At 39.6% G+C, this 25,807-nt stretch overlaps 1 long non-coding RNA gene across 1 annotated transcript in view; it reads left to right on the top strand.

The window, feature by feature from the left end:
* Nucleotides 1–7,523: 7,523 nt before the first annotated feature.
* The window catches only part of LOC128651686 (uncharacterized), a 69,774-nt gene continuing 51,490 nt past the window's right edge, over nucleotides 7,524–25,807 (top strand). Inside the window, exon 1 of the long non-coding RNA XR_008401162.1 lies at nucleotides 7,524–7,571. This is a non-coding gene — a long non-coding RNA (uncharacterized LOC128651686). The remainder of the gene's footprint in view (nucleotides 7,572–25,807) is intronic.

Consider the following 25,807-nt stretch of genomic DNA (forward strand, 5'->3'; position numbering starts at 1 on the left):
GGTTAAGTATTTCTCCATAAACCCATAAGATGTTAAAGGCAGAGCTGCTGCGATAAGAAAAATGTTAAAGCAATACCTCAGTGAAAAGTGATGTGATGTTCCCCCCTCTCAATGTTATCTATACAATGTTACCCTGGTAAATTACACAAATTATAATCACATAGATCACAACAGAGTGAACCTGTAAATAGAAAAGACTGTTAGCTGAACAAATCAAGTGAGGTGTGACTTCGCACACTGAGGAGTAACAGACAGTTTGACAGTGCCAGATGTTAGATACAAGGCTTGGGATTAGATGGGGTATTATGATTTCTCAAAACGTTCCTACAAGGAGTGCAAAGTAACCCACATCACCAAGCCAATGTGTGGGCTCTAACACTCAATTCTGGGGGACAGGGTCCTCAGAGTTATTTCCACAAGTAATGGTCAAAGTGCCTAGGCTATACCAATGTGCGATGCAGTGTCTGAGAAACATAAGGGGCACACAAGGCCTTCTGTGACACGATGCTATTATCACTCACAAGTTCAGGGTTTTGATGCTCCTATATACTGTGCAGTGATGGTCATATTTATGGCCTATGTAGCTCATAAGTGAGTGTTAAGTGAGACAATGTACTACAACACCTCAGTCGTATGATCCGGGGGGCAAAATCACAGCACAGGGTGACATTTGCTAACATATGGGTATCGTGGCGTGCCCACAGACTGCGCACCATAGGGAAATCAAACCGAAAATCCGCCTTGCTATCCGCACTGTGCAAGGGGGCAAGGTCTCATTAGGCCCCAGTGGAGATCAAGATGTAGCCCACTAGTCTCCCGGTGCAATGTCAGTAGGTAAGTGGGTTTCTAGCTTATTGGTTTCCACAAAGAATGTGTAGGCAATACGTTACCACCATGGGGGGAGATCCGCCGACTTCCAGCTTCTCAGGCAGTTCCTCTTGGGCTCCGACTCGATCAGCGTGGGAAGGCTCCCAAGATGGTGCCAACTTTCACGCCAGATGCTTTTCAGAGCGTGATTGAAGCTCCACATGCTGCAGCCACCATCCGGTAACAGAGAAGTCAGTGGATTTCGTCCAATCTTTTCAGGCTAAAGCTGAGATAGCCCCTGGCGAACAGGTAGGTGGCCCTTGAGGTCTCAGTGTTGTGCTCACGTGTGGTCGGAATGTCAATGCTCCGGTCTCCCTCAGCATTCTGCTCGGGTCACCTCCGATGCCACCCCAAGTCAACGGCAGCAATGGGATTCTATTACCTAGAGGGTGATGTGGATTTGAGCTGTCGTGGTGCTGCAGTCAGCGGGTCACTTCCGTGGAGGAGCGATGTACAGCTCTCGTGAAAAGTATGGGGAACGTTCAGAATATTCCCCCACTCCGGGCAGCAGATTCTGCCAAGGATTTTTCACAGGTCACAGAGTGTTTAAGGGAAAATCTTTAGAAATTTCAAATGTTTAGTCCACTTTGGACGGAGCTCTTCTCCCTTGCTTCCTACTCTGTGTCCCGCCCACCAGAAGTCTCCTTTTAAACTTATTTTTAATGTTTTTTGTGCAATTTATTTGTCTAGCGTAACAGTTAACCAGAGCTCTGAAGTAACGTTAACCCAATGCGCGTTAAATTTGATTGCACTCAATTGAACGCATTTACTTTCGACTCATAATAGGTGCGCTATTTACGATACACGCAAAGAGATGCAAAATACCCTTTATTGCTCATCTGCTACACTCATAATCTAGCCCAAGGTGTCCCAATACTCGCTGTTCCTAACATTACACAACTTTGTCTTTATGCGCCGAATCATTCCTGCTTCTCTCAGGAGTACACCTGAGCTTGGCTGGGGAACTTTAACCAATGGAAGAGGGTCAGACTCCCTTTGTAAATACAGATCCACAAGTAATATCTTAGTGCTTGAAGGAAAGCCTAGGGCGTGCTAACATCTGGATGTCGGATATCGCAGGTGCACTAAATCCCTCACATAATAAAATTCTGTGGGGGCTCCATGAAAAACTAATTTAGGCTATTGCTCAAACACTAAGTCAAAGGTGCACAAAGGCTAAGGTGTACTTAATCGAAGGTGTTCTAAGTCAAAGATCAAATAGTGAACAGATTCTGCAGTGCTAAAATATATATATATATATACACAAACACACACACGTGATACAAATCCACACAGATACATATACACCTTTGAGTCCTTCCCAATCAAATACCTTGTCATATATCATATCCCTTTAAATCACTGTTTAAACATTAAAATGATAGTAAACTCTCCTCTTTCTAAAATCAGTAATGGAATGTTAGTGATATTTTAGATGGAGTTTCATTTATCAGTTGTAGCAAATATACACTTGAAATTACTTTTTAATAGAAATATAAAATTCAAATACCCCGCTTTTTGCTTCACACTTTAAAAGAAAATTTTTCTGTGAGGTTTGAACTGTTCTCCAGTCAGTGCTCTAGCTACAACAAAAGTGTCATATGGGGATTGGACAAAAATTCAAACCGTTTGCTCACAGAAAAATTTACTTTTGAAGTGGGTGGCAGAGCACGGGGTATTTGAATTTCATATCTATATTAAAAAGTATGTTATAGTGCAAATTCTTTACAACTGATTAATTAAACTCCATCTAAAATTTCACTAACATTCTGGATCGGTTTTTAAAAGGGGAGAGTTTACCATCACTTTAATTTGAATAAAATGTATATTTTATATGTATATATCTAAGTGAAATATTTAATTTTAATATATTATACATGTATTTTGTTGTGCATATAACAATTTACTTCTGCACAAGTGCAACATATTACAGTAATCACTGCTTGTAATAATATTAAAGTGAAGGTCAATTTTCATCAATGAGTGCCCGGTTTTTAAAAATACTTTTAAAATCAGGGGCACTTTCATTGATGAAAATTAACATTGCACTGGATTTTAAGAAATACTTACCTTTTACTTCTGCAAAGCCGGATCGACGATCTCCCTCCTTCTTCTTCCTGCTGTAGACAACAGCAATGACGAAACTGGCTTCCTCCAATCACAGCCAGGCATCACGAGCTGGACGCTCTGGGGTGCAAGCCATAATTGGAGGAAGCCGGTTTTTGTCATTTCTGACGTCACTACAGAGGAACTGAGGCTGAGATCGGCGATCCGGTTTTGCAGGAGAAAAAGGTAAGTATTTCTTAAAATCCAGTGCAATGTTAATTTTCATCAATGAAAGTGCCCCTGTTTTAAAAAGTATTTTTAAAAACCGGGCACTCATTAATGAAAATTGACCTTCACTTTAAGCACTCCACTAATAGAGCACCCTGGACTATCCATTGAAAGTATAAGGTGTGCAAAAAAATATTGGTCCTGTTAAGATTCTCTGGTAAATCTATTTTGACTGTTAACTAGTAATACCCGATTGTGTGCTATTCTTAGTGCTAGGTTGTGATATGGATAGAGCACCACTTATAATCTACATAGTATTTTTAGCCAAATATGTCCCTTACAAATGCTGCTAAAAGTTATGGTAACAGGTAGTTTAGAACATTATTACAGCAAAGGGGTTAAGTGAGGGTGAGCAACCATGGCAAGTAGAGGGCACAGCACTAACTTTAGATTCATGTTGCTTGGCTCTGGGGAAGCAGCAAAGGAAACAGCTGTTACATTCAATTCCCCTATACCTAGCAACATGATGCCAACCTCACTCCAGCATAGAGTAATGCCCCTATATTAACCGCTTGGCAGCCACTATATGCTGTAATAATATAAAGTAAAATGACACATTACAAGTGTCTGTATTGGTAATGTATCATTATTATGCTATATCTATCATTGGAAGCTGCCAGTATAGGAGATTGGTATAAAGTACTGTATTATGTACATAACCAGCACATTCTCAGTCAAATATTGTGACAGTCAAAATAAAACATTACTGATATATATATATATATATATATATATATATATATATATATATATATATATATATATATAGATAGATAGATAGATAGATAGATAGATAGATATAGATATATACTAGACGATAAGCCTGCCCAGAGGGCAGTCTTTTGAAAATTACTGAAAAAAATTAAACAAAATTATCAAAAAAATAAATAAATAAAACCTAATCTAATACCACTATAAAAATACCCCACTCCCAAAATAAAAACACCCCCTAATAAAAAAACTAACCTACCAATAGCCCTTAAAGGGCCTTTTGTGGGGCATTGCCCTAAGTTAAACAGCTCTTTTACTTTAAAAAAAAAACAATTACCCCCTAACAGTAAAACCCGTCACCCAACCAACTCCCCAAAATAAGAAAACCTAAGTGTAAAAAAACCTAAGCTACCCATTGAGGCATTTGTATGGGCATTGCCCTTAAAAGGGCAATCAGTTATTTTACAAACAGCTATTTTGCGTCCATAAAAAACCCAAAACCCTAATCTAAAAAAAAAAAAAAAAAAAAACCCCTAAGTCTAACCCCGAAATAGGTACTCACAGTTCCTGAAGTCCGGCTGCGAAGGTCTTCTTCCAGGCGGTGAAGGTCTTCATCCAGCGCGGGGACATCTTCTATCTTTAGCGAAGGCGGCGCGGAGTGGAGGTGATCGCAGAGCGGAGATGGCTGTGGAGCAGGACCAACGATCGTGGAGCAGGACTGTCCATCACGGAGCAGATCATCTCAACGATCACCTCCTCTCCACGCCGCCTTCGCTCTGGATGAAGATAGAAGATGTCCCCGCGCTGGATGAAGACCTTCACCGCCTGGAAGAAGACCTTTGCAGCAATTTTTTTTTTATTGTTAATACTTTGTGTGGGCGGTTAGGTTTTTTTGTTATTTCGTGCAGGCAGTTACGTGGTTTTTTTTTATATTTTGTGCGGGTGCTTATATGTTTGTTTTTTTCTTAATGTTTCGTTTGGCTATGCTTCATCCAGGTGGATTCTTTTGGATGCGTGCACAACTGACAACGGCGACGGACCCGTTACAAACGCGATTATAGTATAGATAGTATCATATATCTACAGCACTCCTAAACTATAGAACAAACAAAAAGCTCTCTGGACTTGTGAGCTTTTTAATGAAATCTATCCAGTACTATAAGGCTCCTGTTCTGATTCTCTAATGGCACTTTTCACCTAGAAAAAAGTGGGTCTCGCAAAAGTGTTCCCTGCTTTTAAGTATGTGAAGGGGATGCATACATTATAATAGGACTCTCAAAAAAATTTGTTAAAAAATATATAAAATGAATAAATTAACTATTGAAATAAAAATATGCATTCACATTTGATTTATTTTAACTTTAAAAATTGTAACAAAACTTTTCTGCAAAAAACATATTTCATGGAAAATTATATCAAATGATTTATGGAAAAAAAACTATTTACAAAATGTTATCAAAATACACTGTGAAAGTGTATTTATAATACAAAATTTAAAACAAATTGTTTTTATTGTTAAATAAGGTTCCCTGAAAAAAGGGGTTGCATGGGCGTAGCTTAAAGGGCCACTAAACCCTAATTTTTTCTTTCATGATTCAGATAGAGAATACAATTTTAAACAACATTCCAATTTACTTCTATTATCTAATTTGCTGCAATCTTTAGATATCCTTTGTTAAAGAAATAGTAATGCACATTGGTGAGCCAATCACATGAGGCATCTATGTGCAGCCACCAATCAGAAGCTACTGAGCATATCTAGATATGCTTTTCAGGAAAGAATATCAAGAGAATGAAGCAAATTAGATAATAGAAGTAAATTAGAAAGTTGTTTAAAATGGTATTCTCTATCTGAATCATGAAAGAAAAAAATTGGGTTTAATGTCCCTTTAAATTTCTGCTCTCACTGTTTTTTTCTCGCAAACCAAAACATGGTGAGATTGTGTCAAAATACACAAAAATGTATTACCCTAAATTAAATCACCATGTATATGAAAAAAGAGGGGATTGCAAGGTACCATACGCTAAAGCAGTTCAATCTGATCAGTATTAACTTCAGGATTTACTCTGCTCTCTGATAACTTTGTTCTCCCTAGCAAAATTTCTCTTTCCAGTGCTAGATCACAAGTGGCGTGCTAAATTTATCACACACGCGATATAGCAATATTGTGTATGCGTTAATTTGCACGCATATTACAAGTTGAATGTAAATGCGTTCGCTCAAGCACAATTTAACACGCGCCAGGTTAGCACAACTGAAAACCTCCTGTAAAGGGTTAGGGATAAAATAAAATTAGCATCAAACACAACATAAATACATTAAAATAAACAGCTACACTCATATAAACAATATCTGATAAAAATAAGTCATTATAATATTGATAAAAAAGGTATATTTATCAAAGGTATATGGTATATTGCCATGTATTTGGCTGCAAGGGGCTGAAATATATATATATATTTAATATTTAAGTACATCTATGATAATCATTTAGATTCATTATTAATATTTTTCAATATTTTATATTTAATAAATACATAACGCACCTTAATATAACTCATGTCGGGTTAGCGCACGTGAAGAATTAGTGAAGAATTAGTCTACTCCTGTCAGGTTTTGAGCACATAAGTCGACAGGAGTAAAGTGGCAGGGACAGACACTTTTTTAGATAATTCCATAGGGTTGCCTAGCAGTGTCAACGTGGTTTTTCCACATCTTGCCGGCAAAGTTTTGATCATTGGTAGACTGAGAATAACTAAATTAAAATGTTGGACTATATAAATGTACTCTATTAAAAATATCCAATAAAACAATCCAAGGAAAATAGCTGTAGTGATCACATAGAAGAGCTACGAGTTGTTAAAAAAAAAAAGTGATTGAACGCACAACTATAGTGATAATAACAACTATTACTATTGAGCTGCCGATTTGGTTAATTCCAAAAGCGAGCGCTGAAAAAGTGCTTTGAGTCCCACTGGGAGAAAGGCGCTATATAAATACTAGTTATTATATATATTATTATAGTGATGTGTCATTAAAAACTTGTGGAGATCACATGCTACAACATTTGTTGGAATTATCAGCATATGATTGTGAGTCAGACTCTTACTTAATCCATAGCAGTGACAGAGCTGCAAATAATATCCATAAATATCCCATCTGAGCTGAACATTATTGTGGAACGATTAATCATATTTCTCAGCAAGACTAGAAATATGTTAGATTCTATGTCAATCATTAGCCAATGTCTAAGGGCAGATAAATAAGCTTTGGAAGGCTTACAGTAAATGCAGATAAATATATGTTTAACTTCTGCTGTAATATAAAATCGGCATCAAACTGTCTACTCTGCTGAACATTTCTGGAATGCAAAGACAATGGATAATAGGATACATATGTTAAGAGTTATAGAATTAACCTATGTGAAGCCAAGCAGGCGTTCAGATGAATGTAGAAGTGTGTAATCTCTATTACAGACAGTGTGTACCAATCTACACTTCTGATACAGTGCTGGCTCTGGGGAGGGGTTCTAAACATCACCCAAAAAATGATTAGGTGCCAGCGGCCTTGAAGTTTTATAGCAGTTCTTTTTAATATGCTCATTGTATTACGGAAGGCAAAGGTAAAGCAGGGAGAAGGAGAGAACATAAAAATCAAGGTAAGAATATCTAATAGAAAAATAGTTTTTGCACCCTTGATATATAGCTACTGAGTTCCCAACCAACCATCCTGCATTTTGTAAGATTGTCACATTTTGGGAGCTGATAAGGCTGTTCTTCCTGTAGTTTCCTAGGACTATTTAATAGCCACAGGTTGCTGAGCTGCCTAACTATGCCCAAACTGTCCTTTCCACACCCAACTCTACTTAACTTCTGCCCAATGTGACTTAAATCTGCACCCAGTTTGCTATAACTCCACACCCAGATATCCCTGACTAAGCCACCAGCCTCTTCATCCCAGATAATTCCTTCAACAAAGGATACCAAAAGAATGAAGCAACTTTGATGATACAGATATAAAACCCTTTATAGAACTGCTTGGGACCGAAAAAAATTTTTGTTATTTTATGAAAAGAAAATGTATACGTTTTTTATAATAATCAAAATGCTTTACATATGCTATGACATAGATTGAAAATATAAAAACTGCTAATAAAGGAGACTTGTAGCTATGTAAGGTACCTGGTACATTAAACAGATGCTAAACAGATTGTAACATCTTTAGGTTAAAGCTGCGTAAACCGATACTAGCACTTGCAGGAAGTGTATGTTTGTGCACAACTGATAATTGTGGATCATTTGCTGTTAGATACTGGTGTATTCTAGCTTGGAATGCATAGACAGAACATTAAATAATTTGCAAATTGATCAGTAATGTTGCAAGTATTTACAGTTGATTACTTAGGGTTTGACAGAATCTTCATTTCTCTTGTAGTTTTCTAACTGTAAGCCCATTTAGAGTTCTGTACTTTCCCTTTTTAAATCTACGCATCTCACACCCGCTGATAATAAATAGCTAAAGTCTAAAACATATAGTTCAGAAATGTCCAAAATTAAAGGTACATAAAAGTTATTTTTAATCTTATGTTATTTTTTTTTTTAATTCTTTTTTTATTAAAGAAACACAGGTACAGTTAATTAAGTGAACACATTGATAGGCAGAATTACAGTAAAATTAGCATTCATATTATGGAATAAGCACAACATGTTAAATATTGATACAGTGGCAGTAATGGCACAGTTGCTCTTGTAAAATACAAAGAAACGACAACTTTTTTCATAAAGCATGGTACCCATGAAATCTACAAGCTTGAAATTAGAGCAATGTTATGATACGGAGTAATCCATGCATCCAGGATTCTGGCAAATGTGGTTAAATATCATCTCCTATTGCACCTGCGCTTCTCAATTTTTTTTAATATTAATACATATACAACATAACAAACAACACAAAACAATAAAACAATAACATAACCAACAACACAAAACAATCAAACAAAACATCACTGTCCTCACGGCCATTCCAGCCAGTCTTGCAGTTTTTCCTTTTATTTTGACAAAGTCAATCAGCTTCGGTGATATATTTGATAGTAGTAGTCAGGCTAAGCTAAGAGTTTTGTAGTAGGGTGAGAAATTGCATTAGGGGGGTCCATCCTATATAATGGCTGGCTTAAACTATTACAAGAGTTGTCCGAGAGTTCCTTTGGAACAGCCATGATAACAAGACTATAGCAATAATAAAACCATCAGCCAACCGGGCCCAAGATTAGATTTTATTACAGAGCAATGTAACCCTATACTGCTTTGCATTTTACTCCTACTACAAAGAGAGTGTCATGAGATGCAGGACATATGCAGGACACAGCAATGATGGTAAAACTCTATTTTATTGCAGAGCATAACAATACACATCTAGTCAGGTTGATTGTACTAAACTAACTGCGACACAGACACCGGACCTAAGCCCCGCCCACATACTAGTGACATCACATCCTGCTCTCATCACATCTTCCCCTTTTTCAAAGGCAAAGCATACATTTGCATATAATAAATAACAAGGTACACCAACAGGGTATACAACATTTTTGTTTTTGAACATTATAAAAACATATAGATTAGAAAACATGAACAAATAAATTACATCCTGACTTGGACATCGGGGTAGACTACCCTAGTCCACAGTGACCATGGGATTATTCTGCCCATACTTCCGGTCACTGTTCTAGCTAAAGTCAGTCCCTGTATCGGGCCGGAAGTTTCACCACTCTTCCGCTTGATGTAACTTTGCATGAACTGTCCTCTGATACAGAAGATGGTGAACAAGAGTCTGCTGGAGGCAAAGATATATCCCCGCTGTGATCTTGCTGAGGGGAAGGCACCTCTCTTAGAACAGGGGATCCCCCCGGTGGTGGTACTGAGGTATCCGGTTCCAGACTCTCAGGTACAGGCTGAAGATGTCTTCGGTTACTGCGTGTAACCATCCCTCCCTCTGTAAGGACTGTGTAAGACCTTGGTTCTGGAGAGCGGCCTACTACCGTAGCAGGCGTCTTCCATTTCTTCTCATCATCCAGTTTAATTCTGACACTTTGGCCCGCTTTCAGTTCCTGTAAAGGCCTGACAGAATGTCTCCTGTCGTAGAAGAAACGATAACCCTTTTTGGCCTCTTCATCCCTCCTAAGGACTTCGTCCCGAGGAACAGGGCCAGGCGGCTTGAAGACACCCACTGAGGGTAAAGTGGTGCGAATCTGGCGTCCTAGCATCAGCTGTGCCGGGCTAAACCCGGTGGCTTGAATGGGTGTCGCCCTGTATGACAAGAGGGCTAGGTACGGCTCAGATTGCTTTAGAATTAATTTTGTTGTTTGAACTGCCCTTTCAGCCATTCCGTTGGCCTGCGGATAATGTGGACTTGACGTGGAATGTACAAAATCATATTCCCTGCTGAAAGCACTGAACTCTGTAGAAGCGAACTGCATACCATTATCACTCACCAGCTCCATTGGAATGCCCCAGCGAGCGAACAAGCTCTTCAGGCGAATGATAACGGCCTGACTTGTGATATCATTCAGGGGCGCAATTTCCAAATACCTGGAATAGTAGTCGATCACAAGAAACTTTTTCCCGTGCAGTTCACACAAATCAGCAGCTATTTTCTGCCACGGCCCCGCAGGCAGCGGAGTAGACATTAAGGGCTCCCTTCTCTGAGTAGGCCGGCGTTCCCGGCAAAAGGCACATTTAGACACGTGATTTGCAATGTCGGAGCTGATCCCAGGCCACCACACAGCTGTAGCTGCCCTTTCTCTGCACTTTGTAATGCCTAAGTGGCCATCGTGAATCCTGTTTAACATTTCCTTCCTCATGCTGACAGGAATTACAATGCGGTCTTGGAACAGCACCAACCCCTCCAGCTCCGTGAGCTGCGACCTCTCTGGCTGGTAAGCATTTAAAGACATCCAGGCTGCCCGGCTCTCGGGCCAGCCATCTTTTATGTACCTTATAACTTCTTGCAGATCTGTGTCCAAATATGTCTCTTTCTTTATCTCTTCCAGTTTCCTTGAAGAAATGGACTTAGAGGCCAGAACTGAATCAACATACACTTTCACATCCGATTCCGTGGAGGATTCTTCAGCAGCAGCCAGCGGGAGCCTGGATAGTGTATCTTCCACAACCAGTTGTTTCCCCGGCACATGCACTGCCTGAACATTGAACCTGAGCAGTCTCATTAAAAGTCTCTGGCATCTCAAGGGTGTTTTGTCAATGTCATAAGAATTGATTAGAGGGACTAGCGGTTTGTGGTCAGTTTCCAGACTAAATTTCTCCAAACCCACTAGATAACGCTGAAAGCGCTCAAAGGCCCAAACTGCAGCCAGGCACTCTTTCTCAATTTGAGCCGTCAGTGTGCGGGAACAGTAGGCGATGGGCTGTAGTTTGTTGTCATTCAGCTGCAGGAGTGCAGCCCCCAACCCATAACTGCTTGCATTAGCACTAACCACAGTCTTTTTTGAAGGGTCGTAGAACCCCAGCACTGGGGCAGACCCCAGCAGTGACTTGGCATGCAGGAACGCTTTTTCCTGTGAGGGTCCCCAGACCCAGGCAACATCTTTCTTAAGCAACTCTGTGATAGGGTGTAAAACTGTAGATAAATCTGGAAGAAACTTGCCCACGTAATTTACAAGGCCCAATATCTGTCTCAGCTCATGTACATCAGAAGGGCTTTTCATCTGTTCAATAGCCCGAATTTTCTCGGGGTCCGGCTTGATGCCATCCCCGTTGATGATATGCCCAAAGTAGCATAATTCAGTTTTCCTAAAAAGACATTTTTCTTTATTCAGCTTCAGCCCAGACTCTTTGATAGCCTGCAGCACACAACTCAAACGCTGATCATGCTCCTCCACTGTAGACCCATACACTAGAATGTCGTCCATGACGACCGCTGTGCCCACGTGGCCACTCAGGAGAGAACTCATTTCCCTTTGAAAGATTTCAGGAGCGGAGGATATCCCAAAGGGGAGTCTGCAGAAGCAGAACCGACCTACCAGTGTGATAAAGGTAGTCAGTTTGCGGCACTTTGGATCCAGGGGGATCTGCCAAAAGCCGCTAGAAGCGTCTAATGTGGAAAAGAACTTCGCCCCAGCCAACTTCGGGGCTATATCTTCCAATGTCGGCAGCACAAATCTCTCCCTCTTCACTGCCTCATTCAACCTTTTCAGGTCCACACAGATGCGCACCTTTCCGTTTTTCTTTGCAACTGGAACAATGGGGGCACACCAATCAGTTGCTTCAACAACCTCTTCAATAAACCCCATAGACTTCATGCGCATGAGCTCTTTCTCCACTTGAGGCATGAGCGGGAACGGAATTCTACGAGGAGTAGAAATACTGTATGGGACTGCATCACTTTTAAGTGCTATACGGACAGGTTTGCAGTTCAGTAGGCCCAACTCGCCAAACATATCTTCAGAGATCTCATTCACTCTGGCCACGAGGCCCAAGTCACAGGCTGCTTTTCTGCTCAATAAACTGTTAACACACTGACCTCGGATCACATGCACCCACATGGTGAACTTCCTCTGTTTGTACTCACAGCTGGCAAGAAATTTCCCCACACAATCAATGCGGCCACCAGGACTATGGACATTTGTAGTAACCTTCGCCAGCTGGGGCTGTCGAGGCAGTTTCATAAATTCAGCAAAAGACATTACAGTGATATCTGCTCCTGTGTCAATCTTAAAATCAACTTTGGCTCCCATTACAGTAAAAGTAACTTTCCAATCTTCCTCTGAGCTTGTCCGTTCCACAACAGACCCCACAAAAGACACTTCCTGACCCTCCTGGTCACTGTCCACCTGTATCTCCTTAATGTATTCAGTTTTACACACCACTTCAAAATGGCCTGTTCTGTTAAATTTTCTGCATCTTTTATCTCTGGCCGGGCATATAGCACTCTGATCATGAGCCCGGTAGCACCGTGTGCATCAGCCATGTTGCGCCCATCCACTTCTAGGCCTTTCCAGTACTTTAGATCTACCGCTCACACTGTGCCTTTCACTAGTAATTTTCCTAGACTGTTGCACTTCCTCCACAATACTCTCAGACCTCAGATCAGCACTTTGCTTTTTCACCAGTTCACTCTGGCGGGCCATCCTAATAGCCCCGTCTAACGTTAAATCAGGCTCTAACTGCAGCTTCAGTGAGACTTCAGCATCTGCAATTCCAATAACTATTCTGTCTCTGATTTGCTCTTCTTTAGCAACACCAAACTCACAGAATTCAGCTAATTCATACAGGCTGCGCACAAATGACTCCACAGATTCTCCCACACGCTGATTACGTTTGTGAAAACAAGCTCTCTCATGAATCACATTTCTTTTGGGCACAAAGTGGGCACTGAGTTTATCCATAACTATTTCAAAGTTAACTTTTTCCCCTTCTTGGAAAGTAAAAGCATTGAACACTGGCTCTACATCTTTCCCCATGGAGTATAAAAGAGAATTAACTTGTACTTCACCACTCTCCTTGTTCAGTTTGGATGCAATCCTGAAGCACTGAAACCGCTGACGCCATGTGGGCCAAGCTGCAGGCTGAGAAAAGTCAAAAGGCTCAGGTGGGGTAAACTTTGACATTGCAATCAATCAGGAACAGAAGCGCAGTCCAGAACTTCTGACACCATGTCATGAGATGCAGGACATATGCAGGACACAGCAATGATGGTACAACTCTATTTTATTGCAGAGCATAACAATACACATCTAGTCAGGTTGATTGTACTAAACTAACTGCGACACAGACACCGGACCTAAGCCCCGCCCACATACTAGTGACATCACATCCGGCTCTCATCACAGAGAGTATCCGACTTGTAACCAGATAAACATATATTGAGAATATTGGAAAAGTAATAAATGTTATAATCAAGGAATGCTAGTTAGGATATTTGACAGAGTATAAAAGGAAATTTCCCTTTAATGGGAGAACATGCAGGTACTCATGCAGGTTTTTATGAAGATATATGTAAATTAGGCATAAAGATATTATAATGAACTGCCAAAGCAAGTGCTGCAATCAAACTACAAGAGCACTGCAAACACTCAGTAAAATCAGCGCATTTAGAGATCCTCTCTGTCTGACCCAACGATATTGTAGGCTAAAGTTACTTAGGCCTAGATTTGGAGTTTGGCGTTAGCCGTGAAAACCAGCGTCAGAGGCTCCTAACGCTGGTTTTAGGCTACCGCCGGTATTTGGAGTCACTCAAAATAGGATCTAACGCTCACTTTTCAGCCGCGACTTTTCCATACCGCAGATCCCCTTACGTAAATTGCGTATCCTATCTTTTCAATGGGATTTTTCTAACTCCGGTATTTAGAGTCGTTTCTGAAGTGAGCGTTAGACATCTAACGACAAAACTCCAGCCGCAGGAAAAAAGTCAGTAGTTAAGAGCTTTCTGGGCTAACGCCGGTTTATAAAGCTCTTAACTACTGTACTCTAAAGTACACTAACACCCATAAACTACCTATGTACCCCTAAACCGAGGTCCCCCCACATCGCCGACACTCTATTAAATTTTTTTAACCCCTAATCTGCCGACCGCCACCTACGTTATCCTTATGTACCCCTAATCTGCTCCCCCTAACACCGCCGACCCCTGTATTATATTTATTAACCCCTAATCTGCCGACCGCAAAGCGCCGCCACCTACGTTATCCTTATGTACCCCTAATCTGCTGCCCCTAACACCGCCAACCCCTATATTATATTTATTAACCCCTAATCTGCCCCCCACAACGTCGCCTCCACCTGCCTACACTTATTAACCCCTAATCTGCCGAGCGGACCTGAGCGCTACTATAATAAAGTTATTAACCCCTAATCCGCATCACTAACCCTATAATAAATAGTATTAACCCCTAATCTGCCCTCCCTAACATCGCCGACACCTAACTTCAATTATTAACCCCTAATCTGCTGACTGGAGCTCAACGCTACTCTAATAAATGTATTAACCCCTAAAGCTAAGTCTAACCCTAACACTAACACCCCCCTAAGTTAAATATAATTTCCATCTAACGAAATTAATTAACTCTTATTAAATAAATTATTCCTATTTAAAGATAAATACTTACCTGTAAAATAAATCCTAATATAGCTACAATATAAATTATAATTATATTATAGCTATTTTAGGATTAATATTTATTTTACAGGTAACTTTGTATTTATTTTAACCAGGTACAATAGCTATTAAATAGTTAAGAACTATTTAATAGCTAAAATAGTTAAAATAATTACAAAATTACGTGTAAAATAAATCCTAACCTAAGTTACAATTAAACCTAACACTACACTATCAATAAATTAATTAAATAAACTACCTACAATTACCTACAATTAACCTAACACTACACTATCAATACATTAATTAAATACAATTCCTACAAATAAATACAATTAAATAAACTAGCTAAAGTACAAAAAATAAAAAAGAACTAAGTTACAAAAATAAAAAAATATTTACAAACATAAGAAAAATATTACAACAATTTTAAACTAATTACACCTACTCTAAGCCCCCTAATAAAACAACAAAGCTCCCCAAAATAAAAAATGCCCTACCCTATTCTAAATTACTAAAGTTAAAAGCTCTTTTACCTTACCAGCCCTGAACAGGGCCCTTTGCGGGGCATGCCCCAAGAAGTTCAGCTCTTTTGCCTGTAAAAAAAAACATACAATACCCCCCCCCAACATTACAACCCACCACCCACATACCCCTAATCTAACACAAACCCCCCTTAAATAAACCTAACACTAAGCCCCTGAAGATCATCCTACCTTGTCTTCACCATACCAGGTTCACCAATCCGTCCTGGCTCCAAAATCTTCATCCAACCCAAGCGGGGGTTGGCGATCCATCATCCGGTGGCTGAAGAGGTCCAGAAGCGGCTCCAAAGTCTTCATCCTATCCGGGAAGAAGAGGCAATCCAGACCGGCAACCATCTTGATCCAAGCGGCATCTTCTATCTTGATCCAAGCGGCATCCCTTTAAGGGACGTCATCCAAGATGGCGTCCCTCGAATTCCGATTGGCTGATAGGATTCTATCAGCCAATCGGAATTAAGGTAGGAATATTCTGATTGGCTGATGGAATCAGCCAATCAGAATCAAGTTCAATCCGATTGGCTGATCCAATCAGCCAATCAGATTGAGCTGGCATTCTATTGGCTGTTCCAATCTGAATCGGAATTTGAGGGACGCCATCTTGGATGACGTCATTTAAAGGAACCGTCATTCGTCGTTCAGTCGTCGGCCAGGATGGATGTTCCGCGTCGGAGGTCTTCAGGATCCTGCGGCTCCGCTCCGGATGGATGACCATAGAAGATCCCGCTTGGATGAAGACTTCAATCGGATGGAAGACCTCTTCTGCCCCACTTGGATGAAGACTTCAGCCGGATCATGGACCTCTTCAGCCCCCCGCTTGGGCTTGGATCAGGACATCGGAGGAGCTCTTCTGGACAGATCGGTGAACCCGGTGAGGTGAAGACAAGGTAGGAAGATCTTCAGGGGCTTAGTGTTAGGTTTATTTAAGGGGGGTTTGGGTTAGATTAGGGGTATGTGGGTGGTTGGTTGTAATGTTGGGGGGCTTGGGTATTGTATGTTTTTTTTTACAGGCAAAAGAGCTGAACTTCTTGGGGCATGCCCCGCAAAGGGCCCTGTTCAGGGCTGGTAAGGTAAAAGAGCTTTGAACTTTAGTAATTTAGAATAGGGTAGGGCATTTTTTTATTTTGGGGGGCTTTGTTATTTTATTAGGGGGCTTAGAGTAGGTGTAATTAGTTTAAAATTGTTGTAATATTTTTCTTATGTTTGTAAATATTTTTTTATTTTTTGTAACTTAGTTCTTTTTTATTTTTTGTACTTTAGCTAGTTTATTTAATTGTATTTATTTGTAGGAATTGTATTTAATTAATTTATTGATAGTGTAGTGTTAGGTTAATTGTAGGTAATTGTAGGTAGTTTATTTAATTAATTTATTGATAGTGTAGTGTTAGGTTTAATTGTAACTTAGGTTAGGATTTATTTTACAGGTAATTTTGTAATTATTTTAACTATTTTAGCTATTAAATAGTTCTTAACTATTTAATAGCTATTGTACCTGGTTAAAATAATTACAAAGTTGCCTGTAAAATAAATATTAATCCTAAAATAGCTACAATGTAATTATAATTTATATTGTAGCTATATTAGGGTTTATTTTACAGGTAAGTATTTAGCTTTAAATAGGAATAATTTATTTAATAAGAGTTAATTAATTTCGTTAGATTAAAATTATATTTAATTTAGGGGGGTGTTAGTGTTAGGGTTAGACTTAGCTTTAGGGGTTAATCCATTTATTAGAATAGCGGTGAGCTCCGGTCGGCAGATTAGGGGTTAATAATTGAAGTTAGGTGTAGGCGATGTTAGGGAGGGCAGATTAGGGGTTAATACTATTTATTATAGGGTTAGTGAGGCGGATTAGGGGTTAATAACTTTATTATAATAGCGGTGCGGTCCGCTCGGCAGATTAGGGGTTAATAAGTGTAGGCAGGTGGAGGCGACGTTGAGGGGGGCAGATTAGGGGTTAATAAATATAATATAGGGGTCGGCGGTGTTATGGGCAGCAGATTAGGGGTACATAGGGATAATGTAAGTAGCGGCGGTTTACGGAGCGGCAGATTAGGGGTTAAAAATAAAATGCAGGTATCAGCGATAGCGGGGGCGGCAGATTAGGGGTTAATAAGTGTAAGGTTAGGGGTTTTTAGACTCGGGGTACATGTTAGAGTGTTAGGTGCAGACGTAGGAAGTGTTTCCCCATAGCAAACAATGGGGCTGCGTTAAGAGCTGAACGCAGCTTTTTTGCAGGTGTTAGGTTTTTTTTTCAGCTCAAACAGCCCCATTGTTTCCTATGGGGGAATCGTGCACAAGCACGTTTTTGAGGCTGGCCGATTGCGTAAGCAACTCTGGTATTGAGAGTTGAAGCTGCGTTAAAAATGCTCTACGCTCCTTTTTTGGAGCCTAACGCAGCCTTTATGTGGACTCTCAATACCAGAGTTATTTTTATGGTGCGGCCAGAAAAAAGCTGGCGTTTGTTTTTCGGGTCGTTACCGACAAAACTCCAAATCTAGCCGTTTTCTTTTCTTCTTTTTTTTTTAAAAAAAAACTAGCAATGTTAAACTCTGTCAAGGTGATGCATCAATATGCTAGGAAAACATTTTGCAAAGCATGTACCGCAAACCCCCCATAGTTTATTAGACAGGGTTACACTTCATCCCCCTCTCTTGACTAAACTCATAGTAAAGTATTATGTTAAGCAAACTAAAAAATGTGTCGCCTCACAATACTTATCCAAAAGTAATAGTGACCAAAATATATGAAAATAAAAGAAAATAAAAATTGGAGTATAACATATGTCTAGACAGTGACAGTTTATAAGTTCCACATAGAGGGTAATTATGAGGGTAAGTTTATGCATGTTCAGTTATCGGTGGGAATTGGCAGATTACAATTGTAACGTATGTGCTTTATTCATGGATCATCTTTTGTGAATTTTTGGCAAAAATAACTGCAAATCAAACAGATTAAATAAACAACACCACAGCTAAGTCACAAAGAGAATAGATGAACAGTCCCATCCGCATGTATTACAAAGCGAAATTAGCGTTACGAAAAGCTTTATTGGGTCTCAGCAAAAAATATAACATGAAGAGCGGTGTATTGATTAACTCAGCACAGGTTTTGCAGGTCATTCAATGAGCGCATTAGTTCAGCAGGAGAGCCGGCTTAAGTATGGTTTGTCCGCTATTAGCCTATGCCCTCCCTGGCTGACGCTGCTTCATGAGACAAGACCGGCAACCGCTTTAACTGATGTACAGGGTGATCTGAGAGGGACAACTCGCCAGTCAGAAGCAACTGTGAGCACCAAGGAAAACACAGAGTGGCGTCTCCTATAGATACAGGGGGCTCAGATACTGTTGCAGTGAGGAACTGCCGCTCGGTGAGCACTAAGTGTAGCGGTGCAATAGGACAGCAGGTAAGTTCTAGGGCTATATCCGGAACCTGCATGGCGACAAGATCCTGTGATAGATCAGCTGCAGGTAAGATCCCGGTGCCTCTCCTCTCCCTACCCAGGATGAGCCTCATGTTAACCGGATGAGTGTCTGAGACAGCAACTAGGATGGACCCTCTAGGGCTGCAACTGTGTACATCAGCTGTTGGTATCGGCAGTAAGTCCTCCTTCACGTGGTAATACCAAAGATTCTCTGCTGAAACTGAGAGAGGAATCGCCGGGTCGCCAGCCACAGCGATCCCATGCTGGTCCGTGGCGGTCGAGTTTTGCAGGTCTAGTACTGGGGAGTAGGGTGGTGTAGCAACACAGTGCCGTTTAGGAAGGCCGAGCCGAGCCTCCCATTTGCCCGAACCTCCGTCTGTAATTTTTCCAAGCTTAGAAGTAAGCGATCAAATGTAGGCAGAAAGAGTTTGTGTATCTGTGCAATAAACTCTTTTTCCGCTTCCATTGCTCTGAAAATCAGTGGAAAAGAGTCCAATATATAGAAAACCCCTTGTGGGTACTGATTTCGTCAAATGCTTTCCGGGGAAGAAGAGAGTAGATTACTTCTATCTGCCTAGAGTTCCCGGACAGCTTATCTGTCAAGGGAGATGCAGATTGCATAGAAAGACGGCTGTATAACATAGATTAGAGAGTAGTTTCTTCAGAGCAACACAAGCTCGCAGCCATCTTCTGGAACCGCCCACCGGAAGTCCCCTAATCTTTTGTTATTTTATGGAAGTATAATTATTAAAAGGTAAATAGTTGTCTTATAAAGGTATTAACAAATTAAATAAATCAATTTCCACAACTCTTGGAAGCTGCACATATTTGGCTGGCCATTTATGCAGTACATTTATGATGTTACACATTACATCAGTAGCTAAGGGGAATGTGGAAAAGTGGTTGATTTATCTTAAAAAATGAATTTATTTATTTATTTCTAATCAGTGTATTGGAATTTTTTTCCATTTAAAATCATTATAATTAAAAGAATGTTTATGTCCATTAAAAATATATCATTGTAGTGTCCCTATAAAACACAGGAATGGACCGCACTCACAGACTGGACTGGGTACACATCCTAAGCCACTGTTAACTCCACAGCCCTGAACACTGACAGTGAAAAAGAGAAAGTTCTTCTCTGTGAAAGGCAAAGAGCTGCACAGTTCCCAGCAACCCAGGCAGTTAACCCCTGAACAGCCTGGGTGACAGGCCTGCAGGAAAGCATTACAAACATTATAAACACAACACACAGAAAACCTGGCACTCACTAGCAGATGCTCAGTAATGTTTAAAAGCAAAACTGGGGAAAGTCAGTTACATTTGGCACCCCAAGGGATCAAGCCCAGGACCACGTCAAGGTCTCCCCCTTGTAGTGTCCCTATAATATCTTTAGATGTAGCATTTGTTCATCATGAGCTTCCACCATTACAGTTTTTATTTTATATTAGGATTTTTTTACTAGCTTAAACATCTTTCAAGTGTTAATAGTCAATAAACATTCCAATTGCTAGTTTAGCTAGTTTATAGGGGCACTAAATGCTAAATAAATTACATGCACCTCACTCTATTTCATGGGTGGCGCCATTTTGGAACTTAGATTTCACTGCAGGTATCTGAAGGAGTTGCTGCACATGTGCAAACATATCAGCACTGGAATACAGTGAAAGGCAGATTTAAACGTGGTGGCACTAATTACTATAGGGAGGTGGGGAAAAACCTCAATACTATGCTTTTAAAATGTATTTAGTGTTTAGCGGCACTTTAAGAATCCAATTAAGAGGTATAAACCTCACATGTGCACATGAACACTAGTGTAGTTGTGGGTAAAACCATATGTCTGGACAAAATTTACAGCAGTTTCAAGTGCACCTTTCTGCTATACAATAAACATGTATAATTATGTAAAGCAAACATTAACCATGAAGATTAAAAAAAATGTTAAAAATGAAATAAATGTTAAATGTATTTAAAGATCAGCTTAAAAATAGATGTATATTTTTCTAAATAAAAAAAAAATCTATTTGTATTAAATAAGTATAACATTTTAGTCTCCATAAAGTAATGGGCCCAGCTATTTTGTAACCTACGTAGGTATCCTTATGTTTAAATTAATGTTATCTTATCTCCTCTGCAGGGTCAGTTAAGGATAGTTATAAAATAACTTGTAAAATAACAACCTCATAGTTTTGAATGTCCCTTTAAATCTCTTCTCCTGATTAATTTCCTCTTTACAAGGAATGTAAGCTTAGGAGCCAGCCCATTTTTGGTCCAGCACCTGGGTTGCGCTTGCTGATTGGTGGCTGAATGTAAGAAAATTTTTTGTTTCATATCCCTTTAACAAGAAAGAAAGAGACACAATAAAAATTTAGGAAAGTAAGAAATGCACACAAATCATGACACTAGAATAGTAGTCCAGCTGAATTGAGGCCCATACTCCAGAACGAATGAAATGGGGGGGCATTTTTTTTTCACGAGGGGGCGCGCATTTACAAAGCATGTGTGAGAGTCAAAATAAGAGCAGACCTACATATTCTGCAGGAAAGTGTAGCTTCTGGCTGGCTTATCCCCCACTATTAACATTTGGAGAATATGTGCTAAATCGCTAGGTAAAAGAATGAAGTCTAAATCCTATGCAATGCACTAAAACAGAGCCAATAAACTTGAGACCCCCAGTGCAATAGCTCCTTAAAAACAAATTCACCCCTTAATCACCATGATCCAAAACCCTTAAACTCATTCTCAAATCTCAATCATGTCCCCTAAACAGCCATGCACCCCATACCCCCCAATGCAATGAACCCCTTTGTTTGCAATAGCAGTGAGGATACTAGGTTTTCAGGTACTGGTAATTTTGTAGATTAGATTTAGCTATACCTGTTTCGCAATAACTAACGGATATCAGGCTACTTAGTACAACCTATGTCAGACATCCCAACTCTCCCTGAAGTTCAGGGAGTCTCCCTGATTGAAATAGCAGCTACCTGATGCCAGCAAATGGAATGCAATCTCCCTGAAACTCCAAGTACCATGATCCAATGTGGCCCAAATCCGGAAAAGTGTTTTTTTAAGGAATGCCTTTAGTTGCTGGGACGTTATAGAACCCTCAAAGCATGCATCAGTAACCAAAAAGCCCCCACTGATTCTAATAAAACACAAATACTACCTTATTTACTGCATGTAATTAAACTTCGTATTCTAAAATATTTAGGCATTCAACAAGCATACGATCACTGAAAAAAGGGTTTGTTGTATGTGGTTGTGCAATAAAGCTACTTTTTTTAATGTGCGGCGGCGCAGTAGCGGGTGAAGCCACCTCCCTTAAATGAGTTTTTGTAGGTTGGGATGTCTGCTATGTATTTGTGAACCTATAAGAATATGATTGTATCACTGGCCTAAGATCACAGTGCACTTTTGAGGCGTCGATAGAAGCCAGTAGCATTTTATAGACTTATATTTATATGATACAATCATTTTCTTATCATGTTCTATTGTTTAAGAAAATGAGTAACTCACGATAGTTAGGTAAAATGAATAGGGTTAAAGACAAGACCATAAAGGCTTTAATTAACTTCCAATTCCAAATAAGAGGTTAAGACACAGAGCTCCTTGAAGATGCGTGATGCAACCTCACAGTTCCGCAGGCTAACTCCGCCCCCAGCATGCAGCATTACATAACAATTCATTATTTTATTTATTATTTTTAAAGTGTATGATAATCAATATTTTTTGAGGGGACACAGCATTCCATTTGGATGGGCATTGCCCCCCAATGCCCCCCTTGGAGCCAACTCTGGAGAAGTCTGTGATCTAGAATGAACAAATAGAGGTTATAAAAGTATTTTTGTGTGTAACCAAGCATTCATAAGTCAACCGAAGAGAATCAACGTTATAATTACAAAGTGTTAAACATAGTCCATGTGAACATCTTGCATAATAAAAAAAGACATGAATAGTGGGGTTTAGGGGCATAACTAGACCTCAGTGGGCCCCAGGGCAAAAGCTGTGTGACAGAGCGCCCATTTCCATTAATCCCTTTCTAAAAAAACACTAATTTGTCTTTACAAATATAGTGGCAGGGTAACCAAGATGGTCACCACTACATTGGTGTACAGAAAAAAAACTGCCACCACATTTGTACAGAAAGAGTGCGCAAGTGCATATCCCCTGGCAGGGACTTACCAACAGTGAAGGATGACTCACATAAGCATCTCCAATTCTGTGGAATGCTGAAATGTATAACACAAAAAAAGAAACTTTAATATGTGAAAACACACAAAAAAGTTTCATAACTGAGGCGCTCATAAAGCTTAATATATGTAGTATCCGGTTTTAAAATGGTTAAAAATTAGTTAGCCCTGTTTTATAAGGAGGTCACTCCTATTTTGTAAGATGGGCCCTCTAAACATATGGGCCGGTCTCAGTTGAGACCTCTGATACACTTGTAGTTAAGCCCCTAGTGATGTTATTAATTATAACAGATGTCTGTTACTTCTAATGCAATAAGTAAGCCGATTGAAGAAGCTAGACAAGTGTAACCTATGTGTTAAAAGTGAACGTCTAGAGAGTACAAGATGTGATAATTCTTCTATATTAATGCCTTATAACTGTCCCAACAGAGCATCATATCGTAAAATAACTTGTTATCTAATATTATTACTTAATTCTATGTTATCCACTGTTTATATAACACCATTTTTCTTTCATATCTGAGTGTTTACCTAAATATAGGAATCTATGTAGGAAAATGTATCAGTTGTCATTGGTATTCAAATGGGAACACCCATGTGAATCGAAGACATATCTAGAATATGATCCTTAGTTGAGAAACAAAAACAAAATCTCAGACAGCTTTTCTACCCCTCATTAAAAAAAGACCATCTAAATATCACATAATCAATGTAAAATGGCAATTAGGTGCCCAATTTAAAAGAAAAATAAACATACACATGAGACATCAAACTGGAAATAGGAAATTTACTTCTCTCAAGGGAAGGGCAGCATAAGTATTAAGTAAAAGTGAAAAAAAATGTATTTCACATGGTCAGGTGGCTAAGATAAAAATGGAAGAGGAGACTCTTCTTTCAAATGAGGTCTCTTGTTTTAACTTGAGGAATCACATAACTCTTTAAATAGCAAACAAGAGATGTGAAAATGGCAATTATTTAAAACAATAGAGTGGGAAAAGAAGTTGGGCACTGAATACCTTCAGCTACAGTATCTCAATAATACCCACAGGCCAAAAACACAAACAATCATTTGTGGAAAGAGGGAAACCCCTTTGAAGCCCTATCAGCTAAAGACAGAATATAACATACTCACATATACAGTGTACAAGTGAGTACACCCGAGTGCAATATCACTTAAATGTGAAATGATTCAAAATTGTATAGCCTAACAGTAACTGCATTATGTCTAAGTATTACAGTAGGGTATTTGCTCTTATGTAAAATTAAAAACTAACAGTTTAGATTTACTATAATAAAAATACCGGCCCCAAAGCAGGAAATCAAGGCAACAACAGTCAGTGCACCTTTCATTACTGAGATTTAAATATTTTATTTTTTTTCAATACTTTGCATGTCCACCTTTATTTTTGATGACAGACTCAATCCTCCTTGGCATGGAGGAAACCAGTGTCGTACAAATTTCTGGAGAGATGTTCTGCCCTTCTTCAGATATAATTCTTTTCAGCTGCTTTTTGCTGTAGGGGTTGTGTTGCTCTACCATTCTCTTTAAAATACCCCAAAGGTGTTCTACTGGATTCAAGTCAGATGACATACTTGTTTCTCCTTTAGAAACTCTGTTGTGATTTGGGCAGTGTGCTGTGGATTGTTATCATGCTGGAATAATTGTCCTCTGTCAAACTTCTGGAGACTGGGAGTCATCTTGTCAGCCAGTATTTTGGTATATTGCAGGCATTCATGGTGCCATCTATAAATGTCATCTCCCCAACACCTTTTGCAGTCATGCAACCCCATATCGTCACACTCCCACCTCTATGATTCACTGTTGGGACTATGCATTCACTGTAATAATCCTGACCAGGTTCACACCAAACATGCTGCACCTCATCTGAGCCAAAAATATGTATCTTGGTCTTGGCCATCTTACCAAATAATGTGCTCCCAGTTTCCATGAGGCTTTTCATGTTGTTTAGCAAAGTTTAATCTTGCATTTTTGTGCAGAAGAGCAAGCAAGGGTTTTTTCCTTGGATGCTGTCCATAGAAGTTTACATTATGCAATGTCCTTAGCACTGTCTGAGCTGTCACAGAAACTCCAATTTCTATCGATAATCCCTGAGCAAATCTGAAGCACTTGCCTATTGCCTGTTTTTCAGAGCTAGATTGTGCAAGTAGCGCGCTGTCCGTGGCATCATTTTAGGAGGACAGCAACTGCGGCTCTGATTTTTGGTACTGTGTATCGATCTTTACCTCCTGATTACTGCTACAACTGTATTTTGACTGATTCTTAGTTGGTCACCAATCTTCCTGTATCCTTTTCCATCTTTGTAAGGTCTCACAATCAGATTTTTCAATTCCTCTGGCAATTATTTTCCATGTGGAGACATGATGCAGATTTGCAGATAGACACAGCCCATTGGTCAAAAATTTGACTGTTCTGGAAACTATGCTCATGCAATTAGGCTAATTGGAAATCCTAGGTGTACTCAATTTTGTTTAAGTGATCTAACTTGTGTGTCAGTGACCACAGGTATATTCACTTTTGTTGCATTAAGTTTCTACTTTGGGGCCTGTATTTTCAATATAATCTTTCTAAAGTATTTGATTTTGATTGTTTATAATAGGAAATACTCAACTT

The sequence above is a fragment of the Bombina bombina genome, chromosome 3, assembly GCF_027579735.1.
Source record: "Bombina bombina isolate aBomBom1 chromosome 3, aBomBom1.pri, whole genome shotgun sequence".
Taxonomy (NCBI): Eukaryota; Metazoa; Chordata; class Amphibia; order Anura; family Bombinatoridae; genus Bombina; species Bombina bombina.